At 50.2% G+C, this 23768-nt stretch overlaps 1 long non-coding RNA gene and 1 other non-coding gene across 3 annotated transcripts in view; both read right to left on the reverse strand.

Moving 5' to 3' along the window:
- Nucleotides 1-2554: 2554 nt before the first annotated feature.
- The window catches only part of LOC143687077 (uncharacterized), a 147529-nt gene continuing 126315 nt past the window's right edge, over nucleotides 2555-23768 (reverse strand). For both annotated transcript variants that reach the window (XR_013177404.1, XR_013177405.1), the window contains exons 2-3: nucleotides 21914-21980; nucleotides 2555-3727 (exon numbers count right to left, since the gene is read on the reverse strand). This is a non-coding gene — a long non-coding RNA (uncharacterized LOC143687077). The remainder of the gene's footprint in view (nucleotides 3728-21913; nucleotides 21981-23768) is intronic.
- On the reverse strand, nucleotides 19540-19647 carry LOC143689231 (U6 spliceosomal RNA). Its single transcript, XR_013178688.1, has one exon. It is a non-coding gene; the product is annotated as a U6 spliceosomal RNA (small nuclear RNA).

The following is a 23768-nucleotide window of genomic DNA, read 5'->3' on the forward strand; positions in this document are numbered from 1 at the left end:
TAATAGAAAAAAAGGGTACCCTCTTGGTTTCCTCAAACTTTATCTTATTCTAACCCTAACCTTCAAACAAAAAAAAATCTCTGATCCATTTTGAAATCTTTCCTTAGAGCCTGTACCTACAGAAATGTTTCTTTGCAAGGTTACCTTCTCAGGAGAAATGTCCAGCAGCTCATACTATACTAATTAAAATCAGCCAGGCAAATTCGGAGGCTATATTGAAAGGCATTTTCCCCCTAAGAAGGGGGACAGAGGTTGTTGGGTTGCTGTTCTTTAATTTGCTTATCATTTTTAAAAGGCACTGTTCTGTGTGAAATGAGAGCATGTACCTGACCCAAAGCAATGCAATCTCATACAATTTACTAATTACAAAATCAGAAATATTTTTCACAAGAAAAAAAATTCTATTGCTTCCCCATCAGTTTGAATAGTATTCCACGTCCTCTTGCACTCTGCCTAAACAGCAGCCTTCCTCAAGGTGGAACCATCACTCGTCAGAATTTTGAAAGGGAATGTCTGCCTTAGTCAGAGGTGGACCCAGACGAGAGTGATGCTTTTTAGATGCCTCTACACTGTATTCTTTGGGGATGAAAAGATAAGAAATGGGAGAGAGATTGAGGATGGCGGCCTTTGGCATAGCAGCAAGACTTTTGAAACCAAAAAGCATATGCAGGACATGAAGTGAACATCTGAAGTTACGTTAATCTTTTGAAAAAGAAAAATGGCAGCCAAGGAGCTGGGCTAGCATGCATCCATTGGCAGCGAAGGGAGTGGGGGTCAGGCCAGGGGCAAAGACGGAGGTGCATGAGTGTTCTAATTCCTACACATGAGAAATGAGAGGATAGATGCTCACATGCTCATTTCCACATTAGCCCGTAATTACCTCCCTGTGGCCATGCCATGAAAGATGAGCAGGATTAGCTGACAGACTGTTCCAGAACTGCAGAAGGTCACAGCGGTTTTTCAGCAGAAAAGATGGAAGCTGAATCCCCTGACAAGCAGCAACAACTTCAGGATAGCATGTGATCCGGAAAGCCTGGCTTTGACTAACCTGCAAAGGAACCTGTAATTTGCCTTCAGATTGTTCTTACTTGTCATGAATGGTGGAAATTGGGCTGGCAGGACAATCCCCTCCTCCATCCCCTACTGCCACCACTGAGTTTCACTTCCATCCCAGATTAAAGCCAGTGTCTGGAAAGGTAGGAAGGAGCTTGGAGGTCCCATTCAATGCTATCTGTGTTGAACTCAAAGGTTATCTAGTAGGCTTTAAAGAGAAAGTACATATTTAGGTCCACTTGACACGCCCTTGATATTTTAAAGGATCCTGGAGTTCAAAGGAATTTCAGGAAGTCCTCCAGCCAACTCCTTTAGCTCTCCAGACTGCACTGTCCCCAACATTTTAGCCCTTAGCTTCCATCTAGCAAAGATGCAGAAGTTTTTTTTTGGCTTATTATTCAATGTAGTGTGTGTCCACGCATACACACACACACACACACACACACACGCATACGTACTCCCATGGTTGTCAGAATCTGTTTTCTACTGTTCCCAATGGCTGTGACTGATTTTGTTTCTTAATTGTATTGTTCATTCATTAATAAGAAGGTTAGTTTCACCTGCATAACTAGGACTGGATTGGAGAGGAAACGCTGGTGCCTTCAATGCCTGCCATGCCCACTGGTCACAGAAATCTTCTATAGGAAATGGTCCAAACTGGTTCTTTATGCCCAGGTTTTTATTTGGAACCATGCAATCTTTCCACATTGCAGACAACAGATTTGAGCAAGAATTGGTGCCTGATCCAACAGCATCCATCTATAGGCGACCCAGTGGCCAATGAAGTGGCTGGTCACTCAAGCTCTGAAAGGCAACTGGCCAAACCAATCAGGAGCATCAGTTGTCCACAGCACATAAATTTAGAAGCAGAGGCAGCATCACTGAGTCAGTCACCTTGTCAGGTGACCAGCTGTCCCAGTTTGCCCAGGGCCTGTGCTGGTTTTAGCTCTGAAAGCCCATGAAAGTATTGAAAGGTTTCCCTTCAGTCCTGAGGCAAACCAGGAATGCTGGTCACCCTCACTCACCACAAAAGCAGAATTCTAGAGTCGGTGGATCCTGCTTCTGAGTGGAGGATAAAGATGCCTACGACATGATAGCTCCTGTTATCCCTGGAAACCATCTAGAGCTATTGGGTATCTTGAATGACTTTTGGCTTTTTGAAAAGACGTAGCTGGGAATCTGCTGGGCTCTTTCTTGTCTACTTTACTTCCACTGGAACTGTGGAACTATGGAATAAGCCAACACTTACTGAAGTAGTATAAGTGTGTCTCTGCTTCATGAAACATTAAGGAATTGAACTAATTGGATTGTGACTGCATTTCAAGAAGAGGGTGAAAGCCTCACAAACAATCTTGGCATTTCATTAGCATTCAACATCCTCAAGGGGTTCTCCTCAATCATTTTGTGGTGAACCTAATATTCCAAGAAGGACTCCACTGTTTCACTTAGAAGACACCAACATCATTGGATGGCCATACAAACACACCATATACAGTACAGGGACGCTAAACATGTCTAGCTTTAATTCTTTTAAAAATGAAGGCAACCATTAATTCTGGAAACAAGAAAGTTACAAACATCTTTGGTGCTGAGTTTTGGACAAGATTGAACCATGGTAGATATCTGGGAAGTGTTTCCAGCCTTGCATACAGCAGCTACAGAGTAAAAAGAACAAAAGGACCTCATCTTTTTTTTTTGGGGGGGGGGGGGCCAAATTGTTGTCAGGTGTGTGTGTCATCAGCACACACTGGGCAAGGGAATCCTTGAGAGACACCAGCAACCCTACTAGCTCCATAGTCCGTAACAAAGCACCATGATCGGGCATGAGCTCCAACTGCCACCTGAGAGAAGAAGATCATGGAAGGCAGTTGAATTCAACAACAGTGTTCATTTTTTGCCCTTCCAGATGCACATTTGTGCTTGATCCCAACAAAGAAAGTTGAACATGAAGAACATTGGTCTTTGTGACCTAACTCCCCCTGCTGAAACCTTCTCCACCAGATGGAGAAGAACTTTCATGATGATTCACACATCACTCTGGAACCCACAGGGCCCAGTCTCAAATAAATGAGAAGGGCTAGCTGTTCCATGGCTTCTTGCTTAGCAATGCATAAACACTGGTCTCTTTAGGAGGCACTGGGACAAAAATTAAGATCCTATTTGCCTGAAGTGTAGTTAACTATTCACCCTCATATCCAGCTGGAAGATAACGGAGCAAACAAGAAGAATGGTTAAGTCCAAAGGCACAGCAAACAACATGGAAGGTGGGGGGCGAGAAAGGGTGTGGCCCTAAGTCCTCTGGTTCCTGGGGAGCTGGGCAGAATCTTACAAGCAGGCAGCAGTAGGGGAAATGTTTTCCACAAGGAAGAAGGACAACTGGAGAAATGGCGTCTTCTCCAATGTCATTCATTTCCAGTACTTATGCAGGTCAACACATGGACCATTCCTCAGTGCGGGGTCTTCGTTTTCCCACAAATCCTCTTTCAATTCTAGTAGTTTCTTTATTCTCCAAAATAAAAGTTCTCAATCAAATCCAAAGTCCTTCTTAAGAGGTGGCCCAACCTTAGCCAGGTTATTTCCGGGGATCCTGGTGGTGTGTATCGGCTTTGCTAAACTTCCTGGTGGAAAGTTTGGGCGAGGAGGGGCATTCTTCAGCTGGTTCGCCTTTCCAGGCCTGTTGACAGAAAAAAAAAAAAAAAAAGCAGCACAAGAGTTAGATTCTGGCTTCTTCTCTTTCAACAGATGTCTTCAGAGGTGAGCCTCAGTTTACTGTCTTTAGTTCATGTACCAAACAGGACATATATTATGCTAAACAGTTCTTTCATTATTAACAAAAATAAGAAAAGAAAAAGGTCTATTTACACCTCCCATGGACCTCTCCACACACTGAGTCATCGCTGTGAGCCCTCCTATCCCACCACCAGACCCACAACTGATTTTTTAAGTGAATACAGTCGGCCCCGAAAGCAGCAGAAAATTCCATTTTTCAGCACCCTCCCTATTATCTCTGTGAGACACTGTAATGGGGAGGAGAAGGTGTTAAACGGCCCACTTTACAGATGAGAAAATGGAGGTATAGAGACGCATGCGATGGTATATTCTCAGCATGCGATGACAGGGTCTGTCCTCTAATCCTAGTGTACACTGTATCTGGAGCCTCTTTCTGCTTTTACAAGTTCCTTAACAACCAATAAGGAAAATATCTAGAGCAGATAATGGTCATTTGGTGGAGATGGGAATACAGTGTTCCTTTTCCCCAGTGACGATAGCAGATCAATTAAGATACACTTGAACTTATCATATTTTCCTTCCTTCCTGACAACCTCATACAAACCCTCCTCTTTGGGTACCAAATATACTTAGTTCCACTAAATGTCCTCAAGGTAGTCTCCTTTTCTTAGTCAGTTAGTTCCAACAACGCAAGTAGGAGGTCTCTTCACAGACACAGATCCATTTACTTTGGACCTTAAGAAGAAAGCTGCTCTCTGGGTCTTGGGTTCTAGACATCACTATAACTCACAAGGAATAACTTGAACAGCTGCAAAGAGAGGGATCCCCAGGTACCTTGTCAGATTAGAGGCTGTGGATACAGAACGGTCCAGAAAGGCCGGAGGGGGTCAGAAATAACCAAGACAGGCCAAATGCTGCACTGGGTGGCCACGGGAAAGGTGAGAGGTACTGAGTGAGGGCACCCCTAAGCGCTCATGAGCCAAGGGCAGCAGTATCCAGTGGGGAAAGCACCAAGGATTAGCCTCCAGAGGCCTTCTGGAAACCAACAGGCCACAGGTCAGTCTCTCGACAGACCCAGGAGGGTCCAGCTCCACCTGGTGTGAGGGTTGTCTCCTTCTGTGGACGTCGCCTCTACCCAGGGTGGGAATGTGCACAGATGCCACAAAATCCAGAGCCAGGGGTGCTGATTGTCAGGCAGGAGAGATGTCAAGGGAGGGCCCGAAGAAGACTGGGGGAAAGAGGGCTGAAGGCGACCCTCTGCAGAACAGGAAGGAGGGAGAGTCCGTGTTAAAGTCTCCTTAAAGAAAAATGACAAAGGCCAGCCAATACGCAGAGCCGGCTGCGCTCGGGCCTGCAGGGCACGGCCGGCAGTGGCCAGCAAGGAGAGCAGGGGTACATGCCCCAGGTGTGGCCCTGGGTGTGTATTGGTTTTGCTTTTGGGCCTGAAAACACCCAAAACAGACCCACGGCTGTGCTAGCCTTGCTCTGGGTTCCTTCCCCTCCTGGGCACAGCCCCCTGCGCCGTCTCAGGGAAGGCCATGAGAAGTCTTTTCCCCCCCGGGGGAGATGCACGCAGCTGGCAGGTTATTGGCAGCCACCGGGTGAATCACACAGGGACTTCCTCCTTGTTGCCCGGCAACAGCACGCACTTGGCAGTGGGACATCAAACACAGAGGGTGGGGAATGTTGTGAGGCATTCGCAAAATAAAATAAAAAAGTAAAGCATCCAACACCCCAGACTCTCCTCCCAGCAGAGAGAGGCGGTGAAAAGACGAGGGAAGAGATGAGGGGAACCCGGGGCAGGACAGAACTAGCCCGTGCAGCTATCTCAGCCCCCACTCCCCACCGGCACTGGCGTTTGGTTAAGGCTTGCCTCTGGGAGCCCGGGGAAAGGCTGCGGGGGGTCAGAGAGCAGAGTGGTTCCCTAGAAACACACAGCACAGGGGGTTTATGAATCTTGCCCCACAACCGCCACTTCTGCTGTCTATGCTTCTGCACTGGTCATCGTTCCGCACATTGAGTCCCTCTGGCTGAGGGGACACAGCCACCTCGGGGCAGGGCTCCTCCCGGCTGCTGCGGCCACAGGGCCCATTAGGCCAGTATCTCAGCACACTGCCTTTTCCGACCTGGTCTGTGACCTCATTTAACATTTCAGGGATAGAGGTGAACTGACCTCTACCTGGAGCAGCCACAGAAGAAAAGCTGGGGGCAAAGAGGGGAAGTCAGGACAGGGACCTGAGCAAGTAGTAGGTGGAATAATGGCCCCGAAGAGATCCAGGACTTAATTCCGTGAGACCCTGAAGATGGGATTAGGCTAAGGAGGTCACGATGGACGGTTATCCTGGATTATCCAGGAGGGCCCAGTGTAATCGCAAGTGTCCTCCTAGGAGGGCGGAGAGGAGACCTGACACAGAAGAGTGATGATGATAGTAAGTAGCAAGGGGATAGAGTGGTGCAAGGAACCGGTCATGAGCCAAGGAAAGCAGGCGGCCTCCAGAAGTGAGACAAGGCATGGAAATACTTCTCTTCTAGAGCCTCCAGAAGGCAGCAGCCCAGCCGACACCTGGACTTCAGCCCAGTGAAAGGGATTCTGGACTTCTGCCCTCCAGAACTGTAAAAGAATCAATTTGTGTTCTTTTAAGCTACTAAATTTGTGATCACTTATTAGGGCAGCAATAAGAAATTAATATTGTGTCAAGCCTGGGCACGTTAGGTCTCTATTTCCCCACAGATCTACAGAAGAGGGCATCACAGCCAGATGTGGGTCACAATGGAATGGGGCTAGTCCGAACGGGTGGCCTGGAACTCGGCTTAGCAGGAAAGGTCTAGCAGATATCTTTCTGCATCAGGAGGAGAAGATGTGTGAGAGCAACTGAGGCAAGAACTAGGCGGGGCTTGGAAGAGGGTTCTCAAGTTATACCATTTGCTGACTGTGCCTTGGGCAGCTGGCTTAATCCCTGAAAGTCTCAATTTCAACATCTGCAAAATAGAGATAATATTATTATCCACCTTGCGAAGCTCTTAGGATTAAATGAGACAATGCAGAAAAGCACCTGGCACACGGTGCATGCCAAATAAACCATAACTATTAGGAAGGATTAGACATGTACCTATGGGGCAGAAACTGTCAGTTGCCTACTCCATCAGCTAGTCTCCCCTTTCTACTAAGTAACAAAACTCTTGCTTTTGGCTGACACACTGCAGCCTAGAATAAAAAGAAAGCATATTCTGGCCTCCCCTGCAGCTAAATGAAGCCATGTGACTAATATGGAAGCAGGTGGGTTGTGGGATGTCCAGAGAGATTGCTCAAAAGGCCCTGGAAGGAGCCCAGTTTTTATTGAAATAAAGACTTGAAGGCTGGCGCTCCAGCAGCTACTTTGGACTATGAGGGGCCCTTGGAAATGGAAGTCCTGCACTAAGATGGTCTAACAAGAAGATGGAACCTGGGTCTCTGATGCCTGCAGAGCTGCTGCACTGGTCTTGGATGGCCTTCCTCTGAATATCCGTAATGTGTGAGAAAAATTTTCTCCTGTCTTAGTTAAGTCACCGTTTTAGAGTTTTCTAGCAATCATAACTGATGCAGTAAATCACCAAGGAAGGAAGATTCAGAGTCATTCTAGAGCAATGGTGCTCAAAGTATGACCTCTGGACCAACAGATGGGACTTGCTAGAAATGCAAATTCTCAGGCCCCACCCCAGACTTACTGAATCAAAAACTCTGGGTGTGGAGCCGAGCAATTTGTGTTTTAACAAGCTCTTCAGGTGATTCTGAGGTACACTCAAGCGTGAGAACCACTGTTCTAGAACAAGTTTTCTCAACTGTTTGACATTTTGGGATGGGTAATTTTTGGTTGAGGGGGCAGGACTATCTCGCACATTACAGGATGTTTAGCAGCAACCTTGGACCGTACCCGTCAAATGTGAGTTGTTATCAGCCATGACACTCAGAAATACCTCAGCCAAAAATGTCAGGGAGGGGAGCTGGGTAGTAGTTCTTAATCTCGGTGGCATATTAAAATCAACTGGGAAGCCTTTTAAAATTCCAAATCCTAGGCCTCACCCCAGCCTGGCTGATCAGAACTTCTGAGGGTGGAAGCAATGCATCAATAGTTTGTAAAGTTCCCCAGGTGATTCCAGTGTACAGTGGATGTTAAGAACCTGCCGAGGGTGAGCAGGCACAGAAGAGCCCCTGCTTGCTCCATGCTGGATGATGGAAGCAGCACACCTGCCCTCTGCACCTGCGTATGGAAAGGACTCGGGACGTTCCCAAGCAGAGGCTGTAATGAGAGTGACCGGGGCAGACGTGGGAATGAATGTCCCAGCTTCCAAGTGGGGTGACTAGATGGGAAGGAATTCCTAGCGGCTGTGTCACCTCATTTCCCATAAGAACAGGTTGCACCCTTCCAGTCTATCCTATGAATAACCACTCAAAGCCTCAGTTTCCTCCCCTAATAAACACAGCCTACAATGAGACAGCTCCGACAGGTGCTATAAACATGAGCTCACCCCACAAAAAGACCTGTCTTAATAAAGACAGTGATATGACAGTGGGGCTTATTTAGAGATAGGGAGCCTTTACCTTCCAATTGGTAAAGCCCCCGGCATTGAAACCAGAATCATCTCCCAATAATCCACTCTGAGCAAGTGGTGATTTCACATGTATTTAATGGAGCCCTGAAAATAAACTTGGCCGGGGGTCTCCGTAACTGAACTGGGGTGGAATTAAATGAGAAATCAGCCACAAACAGAGAGAAATGAACAGGCTGATAGATTGATGCTCCGACTCCTTCAAATAGAAGATTAAATCTTCTGTAACTTGGTGCTGCAGCTGAGGCTGTCTTTTCCCTCCTTATTCTATTCCCAGCCTGGCCTGCTAAAATGCTGAGCCGGGCTTCTCCTCATTTCCCTTGGCCAAAATCATTAAGTCCAGAATGTCATTAAGGGGAGGCAGAGGGAAGGTGGAGAAAAGGAGAAGGTAGAGAGAAGAAAGAGTTGAGGAGAAGAAAGAGGGGGAGGTGGGAGACAAGAAGGAAGCTTACAGTGCTCTCACAGTCTTAGGGAAACCAAGTCACTGCAGCACCAGAACGAAACAGCTTCCCAACATTAATCCTGTCCCCTGCCCATTTCGGCACCACCTGGCTACCCAAATGAAAGACAAAGGAATGGGTATTATGAGTTTGTAAGTCTTATAGAAAAAGCCAACTACCAGTGGGTCTCGAGGAGGCGAAGACACAGAGGGATGGAGTCGGTCAGTATGTTTCCCTTCTTTCCCAGGGATTCTGCTTTCTCTTCTTTAGTCTGCTTAATGCAACTGATTGAGACAAAGTAGAAGAAATCCAGTTGGTCCATCCGAGTGGTACCGAGGGGCAAGGACCCCAGGTCCTTTTCCATGACCCTTTCTGTTCCTAGGACCATTTAACAGGCTACTGTTTGCAGCCAGTTTGACCAAAGAATATAGGATTTTGCTCCTGGCATTGACCATTTCTAACACTCCTACCTTCCTTTCCCTGCTCGACCCACCTTCTGTACCAAGTTAAAATATCTCTTCCACTTGACTAAAATCCCTGGGTTCCCTCTAGCCTGTAAACCTCGTGTGCAAAGTCCTGACTTGCAAATGCATTGAAAAATAAACCTCAAAAAGCTTCCAGATGTTTTGTCTGTGCTGTTGTGTTACTCTGCTCCAGTCTCTGGAGACCAGTCCTTGCTGCACAGCATCCTGACTGCCCAGATAAAAGAGGGACAGCCTGCAGGCAAGCAGGAAGAGGACCTTTCCCCCAAGATCACACCCCAACCAGTTCATCCATTAACTATTTCATTGCAAAGACACAACCTTAGGCCTTCCCTTTATTCTTCATCTCCCGCGCCCCATTTCCCCCACTATTCTACAATAGGTGAGACACACACATCCCTGGACTTTTCCCCACGTATCTCAAAAGATTGCAAAGGAACAAGTCTCAGATTCCCACAGCACAAGCTTTCAGCCCTTGCCTTCTTGCCCGCCTCATCTCTGCTTTAAAGACTTCTTCCACCAGCCACCTTTGAGACCTGGAGTCAGGACAAAATGACACAAAAGTAATGTTATAGTCAAGATGTTAAACTACCGCCTGCAGGGATATCTTAGGAGCTGGACCAGCCCAAGACAAGGGAATGGGCTTCAGCACTCGTCAAGGCCCTCCAGGGGCTGGTGGCCCCTGATCTATAGGAAGGTGATTGCCAATGGGCAGGCTTGTGCACACACAGCCACACACGCACCCTTCCCAACACACCCCCCCCCCCGAGGGCCCAGGATTCTTTGCACAAGGTGACGCCTGCTCGCTTTGATGCTCACCGGGTGTGCTCCCATTGGACAAAAACCAGACCTCAATAAAACTCGGCATTATCAAGAGGCCAGTGGTTTGCGATTGCACCAGCCTGTTATCTCTGTGGCCCCAGGCGGGGCCGCTTTGCGGTTCTCACGCTGAAAAGCATTAACTTATAGGCAGATCAAAGACCCTTCCGAACCAGCCGCCCTCTATCCCTTATTTATGCCCCATGATTGTTCCTAAAGATGGACTTCAAAGATACTAGGCACCACAGCCCAGACTCCCTTCTGTCCCCATCCTGCAATATGTCCCTCAGGGGCCCCAACAGCCAGTCCCAAGGCCCTCCTCTTCCCCTTCATCGGACGCCCATGAACAACAGATGGGGGGGGCTGGGCCAGAGTCCTGGTGCTGTGGGAACAGTAAGGATCCAGGGCGCCGAGACACCTACTGGGGGGGGGGTGTGTGCACCGGGAGCTCGCATAGGGGGCCAATCCACCTGCAGGGCGGGCATAGCAAGGATCCTGCATGATCCTGGATCCCGGTCACCAAGGACAACTGCACATTGATGTAGGAGAGAGAGACAGCATGTGCACTGGGGGACTCGGTTCTGGCAGGCTTTGGGCCCCCCGATTTTCCTCAGCTCCAAGGTGTGGGTGCGTCCTCAGCCAGCTGTAGGCCTTCAGTGCCAGCCTCAGTTTCCTTCTTTGCACTAATAACATCAAGCTTAGTGTCCAGCACCAAAGAGGCATATGAATGAATGGATGGATGAATGAATGAATGAATGAATGTATCACTGGCAGCAAAGGCTAATTATCTTTCAAACGTGGGAGTGATGGGGCACTGAGGCCAGCCACACTCTTTCCTACCCACGGGAAAACACTCCTGGTAGCAGATGTCACTGCAGACACCTGAGCTTAACGATGTGACACCAGCTCAGGCCTCAAATCCTGGAGCAGCTTTTATTAGCTGTGGGATCCTGGACAAGTTATCTCAACTCTCCTTAGCTTGTCTGAAAAATGGGAATACAAGCGCTTACTCTATCACAGAGTTATGCACACTGAGTTAAATAGTAAAGTCGCATTATTACTATTTTTCCCTAAAGCACTACCTCTATTAAAAAAAAAAAAAGATAGCACATTCCCAAGGAAGGAAGGACGGACATCAAGCCGCTCCCACAGTTATTTCCCAGGTATAGACCATTCCTAAGAAGTGTGGGAAGTCCAGACTCATCCTCAGCTGCTGTGACTTCTTATTTAATCATAAGATTGTTGTATTTGGATTAACCCTTACCTGTCCCCCTCCCATGTTCCCTCAACTGCCCCTAAAAGCATCTGAGAATTTGTTCCCAAGCACAGGGAGGAGGTGATAAAGCCAGATGTGTTCAGGTGACAAAGCCCACCCCCACGGAGTGCCTCACATACGAGGCAGCAAAGCCACCGCGGGTGAAGAGCCGTCCACACCCTATTCCAAACAGCTGAGAATAATCTGGACGGTAGCTTTGCTGTGATTTAACTTTGGAATGCACACTTGTCCTCTGCTCTTCGACTCAGCTCTTCCCCTGTTTCTTTCATCTCTCAGACTTGTAGCCTCTCTTCCTCGAGCCCCTGGTTTGCCTGTCTCCACTTCGCCCTCATTAGAGACACAGCAGCCCAAAGAGCCTGGTTCAGCCAACCCAATGGGACATGATGCCTATCAGAGCTCCCTCTGGCTGCCCAAGCCCAGCCAGGCCCGGCCTGGCAGCAGGCCGCATGTGCCCAGGGTGCCCAGGGAAGCCAGGTTCGGCACCGACCCTCGGCAGTGGGGTCAGGCTGTTACCCAAGGCTGCAGCTGGGCTCTGGGAGGCACTGGGAGGTCAGGCCACCCACACGGCACATCAGGGCTGCTGGACGGTCCCTGGGGCCGGCGCCACTCTGGCCCTCGGCCCCGCCTCGGAACTCCACCATATGGCCTCCTTCGGGGAGGGAGAGAGGAGGAAAAGCAAGGAGCCCGGTGGAGGCCAGGGCCGGGGTCATCCCTGGGCGTGGAGGAGGAGTGCCGGGAAGTGCCGCCAGCAGGTCACGTCAAGAAAGAAGCTGTCCAATAATCGAGATGGACAACAGCTCACAGGAACTGCTGTCAGCTGAGGGGAGATTCTCTCTCTCCGGCCCTCCAGAGATGTTTCCGGGGTTTGAGCTGAACTTCAAAACCACTGAACTTTGGGCCATTTCACACTTTTCTAATTAAAGAACTAAACTGGATTTTCATGTTTGCAGAGAACCTTAACCAAAAGTGCAGGCAGCAGAGCAAAACAGGAAGAGAACATCCTATCTTGTTCTCTCTCTTTCTCTCTCTCTTCCCCTTCCCTCAAAAGTTTGGGGGAGAGGGAGCAAACAAGACCTTGGCAGACTCGGCCTGTCAGCCCCCTGGAGCCCGCCTGTGCTCTGGCGAAGGTTTTGCTCTTTTCTTTGGCCCCACAGGCACCAGGCCCCATCCCGGGAGGGGAGGGGAGCCGGGGCGAGGCTCTGGGAAAAGCGAAGACAGAGGCAAAGAACAGATTCTTGGGCACAGCTGCCAAGAAAAGGGCCCTAATGCCTCGTCTTGGTGGAAGACAGGCCTTCCCATGTTCTCCAGCATGCTGGGACTTGCTGGAAACCACAGCCCAGGCTGGGAGAACGCGGAGAAAGCGGGATGGACCGAGGAACCAGAATTCAAAGGGACAACCCAAGGATGGGGCCCAGGGAAGGGAGAGGGGGAGGTTTCAGTGAATCACATAAATTAGAGACAGAAAGGATGTCAGGCCACCTTCATTTCCTTCCTCTCCTAATGGGAATTATCTCATTAGCCCCAAGCTTCCTAGAGGCTAACTTTAAAAGATTCCTGTAATGGGGATTTCAATCTACAACCTCCCCCTCCCCACCTCAATCTGACTCCCAACAGAACTGAAGACAAGCTCTTAAAGGGACAGCAACAGGGATGCCAGTTAAATCTCCTAGCACTGAACACTTTCTCCAAACTTTTCACACGGTCTAAGTATTGCATTTTCAGCCCAGATTTTCACTTGGAGGAATTTATTGTATGAAAATAGCCAGGGAGATTGTGACAGGCTGAATAATGACCCCCACACACACAAATTCAAAAAAGATGTCCACAGCCTAATCCCCAGGACCTGTGAAGGTTCTCTTATATGACAAAGGGACTTGCAGATGTGACTAACTTAAGGATGGTGGGATGGGGGGAATACCCTAATTATCAGGGTGAGCCCTAAAAGTAATTGCAAGTATAAGAGGAAAATCTGACACAGAAGAGGAGAAAGCGGTGTGATTCTGGAGGCAGAGATTGGAGGGATGTGGCCACAAGCCAAGGGATGGAAGCTGGAAGAGGCAAGGGATGATTCTCCCCTGGAATCATCAAGCCAGGCCAACAACTTGATTTTAGCCTCTAGGAGTCATTTTAGACATCTGCCCTCCAGAAATAAAAGAGAATAAATGTGTGTTGTTTTAAGTCACCTAGTGTGTGGTCATTTGTTATAGTAAAAAGAGGAAACTAGCACTGATAAGAATAGAGTTCCAGCTATTACTCCACAGCAAAAGAGAAAAAAATTGGGAACATGAAAGAACCATTCAATAGAGCTACGTCATAGTACTGCAGTGACTAAACCACAAAACAACCACAAAAACACTGAAATATTATTAAATAACAAAGGATTAACAAAATCACATAACTGAGTATAGATCCAAAGTATGTTCCTGGCTTTAAAATTTTTTTCTAATGGTAAGCATCTTATAAGTACTTCTATCATTATATAAACTGAACATTTAGATGCAGGGTGGTGCCAGGGTTAAGGATGGTTTGATCCCCCTCTATGAATAGAGAAGAAGGAACTGGGGGAAAGTTCATGGCCAGAGATCAAACAGTCGGGGGGTCCAGAGTTGGTGCCTTTCTGGGCTCTGAAGTCTGCAAGGTTCCTGGGAAAAAGCTTCTCTTCAACACATGCCCAGATTTGCCTTAGGGCTCTCCAACCCACAGGACTATCTGATTTGCAGACCTTTTGTCCTACAACCAACTCCAAACCAGTGAATTAATCCAGTCTTCTTACCATGCAATCCCATCTCCCCAGCCCCTCACCTCAACTCTGTCTCTCCCAGTCTGCAAGAAAACGTGTTTATTTATGCCCCCATACCATTATGTTTTTCCTCATAGCTGGATGGTGTCTTCATTTCATAGAACAAATTACCAAAGACTGGGTAGCTTAAAACTACAGAATTCTATTCTCTCCCAGCTCAGGAGGTCAGAAGTCCAAAATCAAGGGCTGGTTCCTTCTGGAGGCTTTGTGAAAGAATCTGGCCCAGGCATCTCTCCTGGCTTCTCGTGGGTGCTGGCAATCCTTGGCATTCCTTGGCTTGTAGATGCATCACACCAGTCTTGGCCTCCAGTTCATGTGACCTTCTTCTCTGTGTCCCCCTGTGTGCTCTCCTCTTACAAGGACACAGTTGTTGGGTTTAGGGACAGTCCTAAATCCAGAATGAGTTCATTCTGAGACCCTTAACTAATCATATCTGCAAAGGCCCTATTTCCAAGAAAGGTCACATCTTGAGGTTCTGGGTGAACATCATCTTTAGCTCCCCTCTCTCTAATTCAGCCCAATTTTCCTCCAAGTCTCAGCAACACCACAAAGTCTTTTCTGTTTCTTCCAGGTCCCAAGGGTCAATCCCTTTTTTCTGGTAGTCTGTACCTCACAATTCTACCATAATGGCACATTGCATGACACACAGGCCACTGTCTAGGACTCACAGATGGCAGGATACAGAGGTAGATGGAGGCTCCCTAAATGAGTTGCCAATATTAGCATGGGTGGCCTTAAGAGTGATAAAATCCTCCATTGTTGAAAGTGTTCCAAGAAGAAAGTACCTATCAGGAAAGACTTAGAGAAGATCCTGGGTAGGTCAAATTAGATGGCCCAAAAGAGTTAGGATTTGATAAAGGCAAGGATCATGACTTTAACACTTAGCACAGTGCTAGCCACTGAAAAACACTAAATAAAAGCTTCTTGTTCTAACAAGGACGCCCCTTAAATAATCACATTCCTCCTTTCAGTGAACATATGGAATTCTACGAGGCAAAATAAATCATGAAGAACTGAACTATTTGTATACCCAACAAATATGTATTGACCAATTCCATGGCAGACTGCACTACGGGCTAAAAACCAACACCTCTATATGCCTCTCTCTTCTTTGATGGCAAGTAGGTGATAAACCAGGGAGACCCCTAAACCAGCATCCCAGTGATCTGACTGACTCTGAAGCAGACTCAGCACAACTAGAATTTCCAAATGGGAAACTGCAGGGTCCTACCCAGCCAATTAAGAAAAGAAGAGAAGGCAGAGGAGCTGTTCCCTGCAGCAGCCAAGGGCAGGCTCCTGTCAATACTGGACTCCAGACAAAGCACACCCACCAGGCGACTGAGTTAGCTGCAGGAGGCCCGAGGGGCGCTTGAGTCCCAGGTGGGTGCATAGAGCCATCCTCCCAGGGGAGCCCAACCGTAAGCACCAGCCAATTCGGGTGGCCCCTAACAACTCACCAGGTCTCACTCCATGCCCCATAACCTCAGCCCACCCTCAAACAAACCCTGGCCAGTGAGCAGGACAGGAGTTTATTACCCCACTTCCCAGTGGGGGGAACTCTGTGTGGTTCAATGAATTGCTCATGGCCATCTGTGAGCATGTACAGCTTAGTGCCTGCCCCCAGCCCCAGCCCAGTGCTCCATCTATAGGAACATGCACAGGAGCAGTGGCACACTCTGCCTGGACTAGGGCTTTGCACAGGTGGCAGCCAGCATAGGGTGATGCTCCTCCCTCTGGACCTGGGACTTCCTTTTGGCCACTGGGGGGCCTGACTTGCTAAATGTCCCACTTCTTCCCATTCAGTCAACTGTTCTCATTCTGCTTGATTGACAGTTTGGAAGTGGAGGGGAGGCGGCCATAGTGGGGGTAGGGGGATAGCCTGGCTTGTCCCTGACCGGGTCTCCCCCAAGCATGGTGAAGCATGCCCTCCGGGATGCTGGAGGAGAAGCTGCCACTCTGTTTTTCAGGGAAGGGAAGAGGAAGAGTAGAAAGCAGAGCTGTTTGAACCCCGGTTCTACTCCCCAGATACTGCTTCCCAGCCCACCCTGCAGAGGTTTGATAGGTGGGCACTCTATTCGATCAGGCAGCCACAGGAAGTGTTTGGGTGACCTCAGAGCAGAATGGGGCAAGAGGGGCACGACCCTCTGCCGGGAACCCAGGACCAAAGGGACCCGTGCTCATGGACCTCTGGTCAGGTGGCTCCATGGGAGGTGGTAGACTCCCTTCTCGGGGGAGGGGGCCCAGCCCCGACGTAAACCACACCACCCAAAGGCAATCACGGCACTTCCGATGGAGCGCCAGGAGCTGGCACTGCAGAGGGGGCACCTGTAGGGCAGGGCAGCAGCACCTGCAGCCCACTCCACCTTGGTGCCCAAGTTCAAAGTGGCTCCTTTGACCGATCACCCAGCAGTGGAAAAAAAGAGTGGCAGCGACTCCTGCTCACTCAAAGCATTTCTTTTGTTCTCTTCCCCATCCCTTCTGGATTATGAATCCTCCAGGGACGCCTCTGTACAACTGCAAGGGGAGTGGGCTCTTTGCATCTGGGGACAGATGGAGAAGTGTGACCAGACTGTGTGTGAGCTGTGGATAGCCAGGCCGTGTCCAGCGGTCCGGGGCAGCGTTCCCATCAATCTCTGCTGGCAGCGTTCATAACTGACCACGTCTGAGACAGGTGCCGGCGGCTTGGCCTTGAGAGTTCTTGTTCAGGGTTGGAAGTGAGTCATTTCTCTTTTATAGGTTGCTGGCGGGCTGAGTCACCCAGAGACCAACCCTTTCACACAGGCTCTCACCCCTTGGCCAACACGAACTTGCATTTTGATACCTCAGTTTGACCTATTTCTGGGGTCTCCTGGACCCTATGGAGCTGACCCTCATATCCTGGGCCTGTTGCCATCCCCTAGACCCGACCTCCACCCCCGCCCCCTGCTCGCCCCACTCTCTCAACACAGACAATGGACTCGGCGTCCCTGGACAAGTCTGGAGAGGACTCTGAGAAAGAGAGGGCCTGGCAGGTGGACACCCCTGCCTGAGGCTCGGTGAGGTCTGCTTTACCTTTGGCCTTTCCCCTAAACTTTGCTCTCATGCCTCCTCTCCAATCCCCCAATGGGGGATTGTCTCCAATCCCCCATTTGGAAACAAAGATGACCAGAGAAGGAAAGTTCTGGATCTGATGGGCCAAATGACAAAACTGTGATGCAGCAAGTCAGCTTTCTCACTTTTGGGAAGAACAGAGTTGAGTGTGGGTAAACTGAGTCTTGTGATGGTTAGCTTTTTGGTGGGAGGGCAAAGCTCCTGGCACTCAGGCTTGGGTGTAAGTGGCTCTGGAGTCAACCCACTGGACCAGTCTCCTGGAGAGCGATCAAACAAACGTCATCCGAGAAGAGATACCAGATATTGTTCTGGCTAATTCTTCTTTCCCCACTCTGGTATGCTCTCGCTCACAATTTATTTTTCAATTAAAGAGAATAAAAGAGAGGAAAGGAAACATGAAAATAAAAAAAAAATTAAAAACGGGATAAAAAACCTAACTGAAATAGTTTGGGGATTTACTTTTTTTTTTTTTTAATCCCCAGAAAGTCCCTCTTTCTGTTTCTAAAACAGACTACAGAACACAGATGACATCAGGTGGGACAGCAGGGGCATCTCACTGCCAGGGGCTGCAGGCAGGTGTGAGACTGACAGGTTGAGAAGGGATGACACTATTTCTTCCCTTGGCAGACAAAAACCAAAGGAGGGGAAATGACAGCGGAGGCTGAGGGCCGGGCGTGTCGGGAAATCTGACACGCCGCCAGCCGTTGGCCTTTTGGGTGAACCCTGGTTCATCTGGCTGGCATGGCATGGGGCTCCCTTCTCCAGCACACTTTCTCTCCTCCCCCTTCCTCATCTCTCAGGTGTCCCCGGGGCTTGGAAAGCTGAGGTTGTGGCCTTGTCACCTCCGCGGAGCCCCCCGGACTTTCCAAACTGAATTTTGAAATCTGTCTGCAGAGGCAATGGCTTCTGCTCGGCCTTGCACTTCGCAAGGGGCTTTCCCCGTGACACACGTCTCGCACATCGCATTGGAGAGGGCGGCCAGCCGGGCGACGTCGATGGCACTGGGGTACGAGGTAGGAGGAGGCCAGCTCCACCCCCGGCGGCTGGCTCCAGGGACCAAGTGAGTCATCAGGCCTGGCCGCTGAGCGTGGTGTCCAGGGCTGAAGCAAGAGGCCTGGGGACAGAGCCTGCTGCAGGGACACGAACCGCGCTGACTCACATTTGGACTCAGAGGGGATGTTCCATCTGCAGGTCCTCTGAGCTGCTCTCTTCCTAGGGTGATGTCATCCCACCACACTCAGAGCCGCGACCTGCTGCTTTCCCCCAGAGCCCCAGCCTTGGCTGTCAACCACAGTGACGGCAGAGGCCACCCCTGCCGCCGCAGCCTCCCCTTTTCTCACCGCACACACAGGGTGGCCTGGCCTCAGGGAAGCGCACATCCTCCCTGAGCCCCAGATCCTTCCTTTTGCAAAATCGTCCCTCGTCCTGGCTCCCTCACCCAGGAGCTTTTGGGGGCTGTGCGTGGATGCATGTGGCAGTGCGTTGAAAGGAAAAACGTCAAATAAATGCAAATCAGCAATATCGAAGCGTTAGGGCTCATCCCTCCTGCTCCCGGGACCCGCCACGACACTAACATTAGCCTCATCACGCGCTCCATCCATCTGGACAGAAGTCGAAGAACGCACAGCGCTGGGTAGGGCAGTGTCTTTGACGCAGCCCACGCTCAGTCGCGTGGTGGGGTTGTTCATAGGTGCCCTCGGCCTTGGGAGAAGACTGCAGGTAAAGTCCCCGCGCCCCCACGGCCCTTTCAGCAGAGCATTTTCAGCACAGCATGTCCACACTTCTGAGGCCTCATCAGGCGGACTTTTCCACCCTAGGCTTGAGCAACAGACAAATCTCCCAAAGGATGGCACAGGCCTTCCCTGAAGGCTGCGTTTTCATGCGCTGGTGGCTCCAGCCACAGGCTTCTCTCCCCCGCAGCAGCCCAGGCGCTCTGCCTCTGGCCTTGGTGTTCACGCAGCTCACTCCTTCCTCCTTCCAGTGTGTGCTCACTCCTTCCTCCTTCCAGTGTGTGCTCACTCCTTCCTCCTTACAGTGTGTGCTCACTCCTTCCTCCTTCCAGTGTGTGCTCACTCCTTCCTCCTTCCAGTGTGTGCTCACTCCTTCCTCCTTCCAGTGTGTGCTCACACGCCACCTTCCCGTGAGGCCACCGTCCAATTCCACATGTCACCTGCCCTCTACTTCCCACCCGGCACACCTGAGTCCTCATTCCTATCTCTGTTTATTTAGTTATGTATTTATCTATTTTTATTATTATTATTTTTAAATACAAAATGCTTCATGAATTTGCATGATCATTCTTGAGCAGGGGCCATGCTCATCTTCTCTGTATGGTTCTAATTTTTTAGTAAACGTGTCACTGAAGCAAGCACTGCTTTTTTATTTTTGTTCCATAATGAAAGCACCTTCTTGCATCCTAGATAATTTACTACTTTACTATTTGCCCTGTTCGTCCCTTGTCTCCCCCACGGGAAGTAAGCCCTGCTCGGCTCCTGTCCTATTCCACACCCCATTTGCTCCTGAGGACAGTTCCTGGCACATAGTAGGCACTCAGTAAATACCTATGAGATGAATGAATGAACAGGGAATTGCTGCCGTTTCGAAGGGAGGAAAGGGCTGTGGGTCTCATACAGTGAGCCGGCACCCAGGTTTGGGGTCACCGGGGGAGGTGGGAAAAGGCTGCCTAAAGCGAAGGTGTTGTTTTGCTGTTCTCAGAAAGGCAGTGCCCAGGATTTCTCTGGAAATTCCCCCGGAGCCACTCATGAACACCCCCACACCACATAACCCTCCAGCTGCCCAAATCCAGACATTAGCTAAAGAATAACTCCAACAGCCAACTCTTCTGTCCATCCCACCCTCCAGCCAGCTAATCCCCACCACCATCTTTGCCCTGTGTCTGTGCGGGACCCAAGAATGAGCAGTGAAAGAAACACCCAAATAACAGCCCCTACCACCACCAGCCCATGCTCTCAGCAGCAGCTGGGGAGGCAGAGCCGAGACGGCAAGTAAAATTCACACAGGACCTTTGACAGGACACACCATGGACCGGGGCAGCTGGAAAGAGGAGAAGTGGGGGGATGACATGCGGGTGAAGGAGTGGCCAGTCCCCCAGGGTCTCGATGTTGTGGCTTTAAGAAGACGAGGCACACAGATGGTGACACAGGGAAGGTGCAAGTAGGATTACTTTGGGGAGGAGAGACTGGAAGTCCAAAGGCTGGAGCCCCTGTGGGTATCCCGCTTGTGCTGTGAAAGCCAAGACCAGATCGGTGGCTGGGAGAAGGCAGGAGAAGGAGCAAACCTGAAAATCAATGCGGCACAATCGCCAGGCCTTAGTATTTTACTGGATGGGGGAGTCAAAAACATCAACCGCCTTCCTTCTAACTGACCACAGCAAAAGAGAAATGAGGAACTAGGTCGCATCTATTATGACCTGCACTTCTTATTCCCTCATTCAACTCTCGGCCTTCCCTGAAGAGAGGGCATCACATCACCATCTTACAGACGAGAAAACTGAGGCCTGATAAAGGGCCCAAGGTCATATCCAGAGCCAGTCAGGTGAAATAAAAGCCAGTGGTTATTGCACGCTCAAGTGTCCCCGGTGCTAATTTGCACTCCCTCACTCCCCCCACCACAGGGTGGGGCTCTCCTTATCCCAGCCATTTCAGAAGCGTGGGAAACCCAGTCCAGAGAACTGAAGGTCGACAGCCCCTACCCAAAGCAAGGAGGTGGCAGAAGTGGGATCTGAAACCAGGCTGTTGGGTGCCCAAGGCCACGCTTTTCACTGCTCGGCTAAGCCAAGAGCAGCAAATCCGCCACGTCATCTTTCCAGCTCCAAAACGCCACTTTGAGACTGCAGTGCTCCTCCCGCCAGGCTCCAGAAGGCACACAGGGATGATGTGTGGCCTCCGATCACACATGCCCGGGCTCTGGGCTTCCAGCCACGTGGGCACTGCTGAAACGGACCTAGGACTGAGACTCAAGCTACGACTACAACGGCTGTGACTGGTGGAGTCCTGACATCTCTTGGCAAAAGCAGTCCCTGCAGTCAGGGAGGGACCCACGGCCGTGTGGGAAAACCCAGAGACCCCACTGAGCCCGCAGCCCCGTCCCTGCGCTCCCGAGGGCCAGCAGGAGCGAAGCACCCACTCCTCTATCTGCGGGACCTGCGGCCTTGAAGTCCCCTGCCTTTGGTTCTCCCTGCAGGCTCCAGACCCGTGTGCCCTGATGCCAACTCCACACGGGTAGGGCAGGCAGCGGGAGCGGGCGCAGGTGGCCCTGGCACTGGGGTGAGTCTCTGTCTACTCTATACAGCAGCAGAATGCAGCTGGCAAGGGTGCAGGGACCAGCTTTGGGTCCTGACTCCCCCACAACTGTGCCTCATTTCCTCATTGGCAGGCTGCATATACATCCTGGGGTGGGAGGAGATGAAAGGGTTCATCCAAGGAAAGCCGCGCAAGCCCAGCCTGGCCTCCACTCGCCACTGAGCCGGCGGGTACCAACTGACGCGGGGTTCCAGGCTTCTGTGGGCAGGCACGCAGGGAGCGCAGAGCTGGGGGGCTGTGTCTCATAAAGAGCAAGACCCCGAAGCAAGGAGGGCCGCAGGCATGCTGGCTATGTACAATTGTGGGCAACTCACCTGTTTGCCTCTCCGTCTTTCCTGGTTCGAAACCCACACCTACTTGACCACAGACCTCTGATGCCACCTGGAAAAAATAAGGGGAGAGTCATACCAAGAATCAGGCTAATGAAACTCATCTACAAGCTTAACAGATAGAGCACATGGTCCCTGGAGCCCAGACAGCCTCCCAAGGACACAGCAGTCTCACAGGTGTTTAATTCTGTTACTACAAAATTCTCTGTCGTTCATGTCCTTTTCTCTCTTTTTACCAGGCCTTTGATTCAAAAACTCCTTGATACTATTTCTGAATTTTGATACTTTCTGACCCATCAGGTACATCTGGATTCAAAATGCTTGAGAAGCATCTAGCGCTACGCCCAGCTCCTACTAATCACTCGATAAATATGAGTTGTATTAATTAATTGTGCATTCCCCTGTGGGTTTCAGGAGAGCACGGCTGTTCCACACCATCCACATAATTACCGAGTCAATGCACACAGATCTCGACATATTTGTTGCTCAAGTAGATATTTAAGCTTTGAATCCGAGCCCTGTCCAACCTAATTCAGACACCAGGAAGAGTAGTATTTCAAAAGGTGTTGAGAGATAATAGCCCCATTCGAAAGGAATCACTCCAGACCCTCAGGTTGGCGAATGAAAACAGAGAGAAGAAAGAGAAAGGGAAAAAAGAAAACCATCAGATCTGAAACAGAAAACTTGTAACCTTCACTCACAAGAGAGGATTGTCTGTTGGTGTTTTGTTCTCTGACTGGGCACACACAGACACCTCCCCAGGTCTGCACTGCTCCAGCGGTTCCTGGAGTCACCAAGGACGGGCGCTGAGTGCTACCCACCCCCCCAGGCAGCCCACGCCCGAGCCCGCCGCCCCTGGGACAGCGACGACGGGCCTTCGCAGGTGGGGCTCCTCCAGCACCCCGGGACCCACCTGGCCTGCAGCTCGGGGCTTCCGAGGAAGGGCAAAGAACCTTGACCATTTCAGCCCCAGACAAGCACGTAATGCTGGGTCCCAACTCAACGCCGATTGGCAAATGCTAGAAAACCTGTCACAAGGGAACAGGCTGGCGCATCGATACGGAACAGTTCATAATCGCGACACATCCTGCCATGAGATACCACGCAACGGCTGAAAAGCCTAGGCCAGCTCTACGTCTACTGTCCTGACACCGTCAAGAGCAAGAAGGACAACTTTGTGTGTAATATAAAAGTTTTGTTGTTTTTACAACAGCACGTATTGTTATGAGTTGCACAACTATAAATAAGAATACTGAGAGGAAAAAAAAAATAACAGGGAAAGAACAAAAAAAAGTTCCAGAATGACTGAAGTCTTGGGAAATAAGTCTATCATTTGGCCTGGCACATCCTTTTATAATGCTGCTCGTTGAGAATCATCATTTACAAGGAAATGTATTGTGAATTAGTTAAGCAGGGGGAGGGGTTTGTGAGCAGAGCCGCAGGAGGCCAGGCTCCCTCCAGCAGGGGCATCCAGGAGAGATTCCAGGTCCCGGCAGGGAGGGGAGCCTTGGGCAGAGGGTCCCAGCTTGGTGGCTCGTGGGGTGGCCCCACATCTGCGAAGGCGACGGCTGCGTCCTACCCCTGGGGTTCTGGTTGCTGTGGGGAGAGGACTGGGTCTGGGATTCGGTTGAAGTTCTCCAGCTAAGTCCAATAGGCCCCAGAGCTTGAGGATCATTTGGGGACCTTGATAAAATTCAGATCCAGTAGGTCTGGGGCGGTGCCTGAGCATCTGCATTTCAGCCAGTTTCTGGGTGAACCCAGCGCCGGTGGTCCAAGACCACACTTGGAGTAGCAAGGACTCAGAACCCCCTGCCACGCCAGGCATCCCCCATGCCCCCAG

The sequence above is a fragment of the Tamandua tetradactyla genome, chromosome 6 (genome assembly GCF_023851605.1).
Source record: "Tamandua tetradactyla isolate mTamTet1 chromosome 6, mTamTet1.pri, whole genome shotgun sequence".
Classification (NCBI taxonomy): Eukaryota; Metazoa; Chordata; class Mammalia; order Pilosa; family Myrmecophagidae; genus Tamandua; species Tamandua tetradactyla.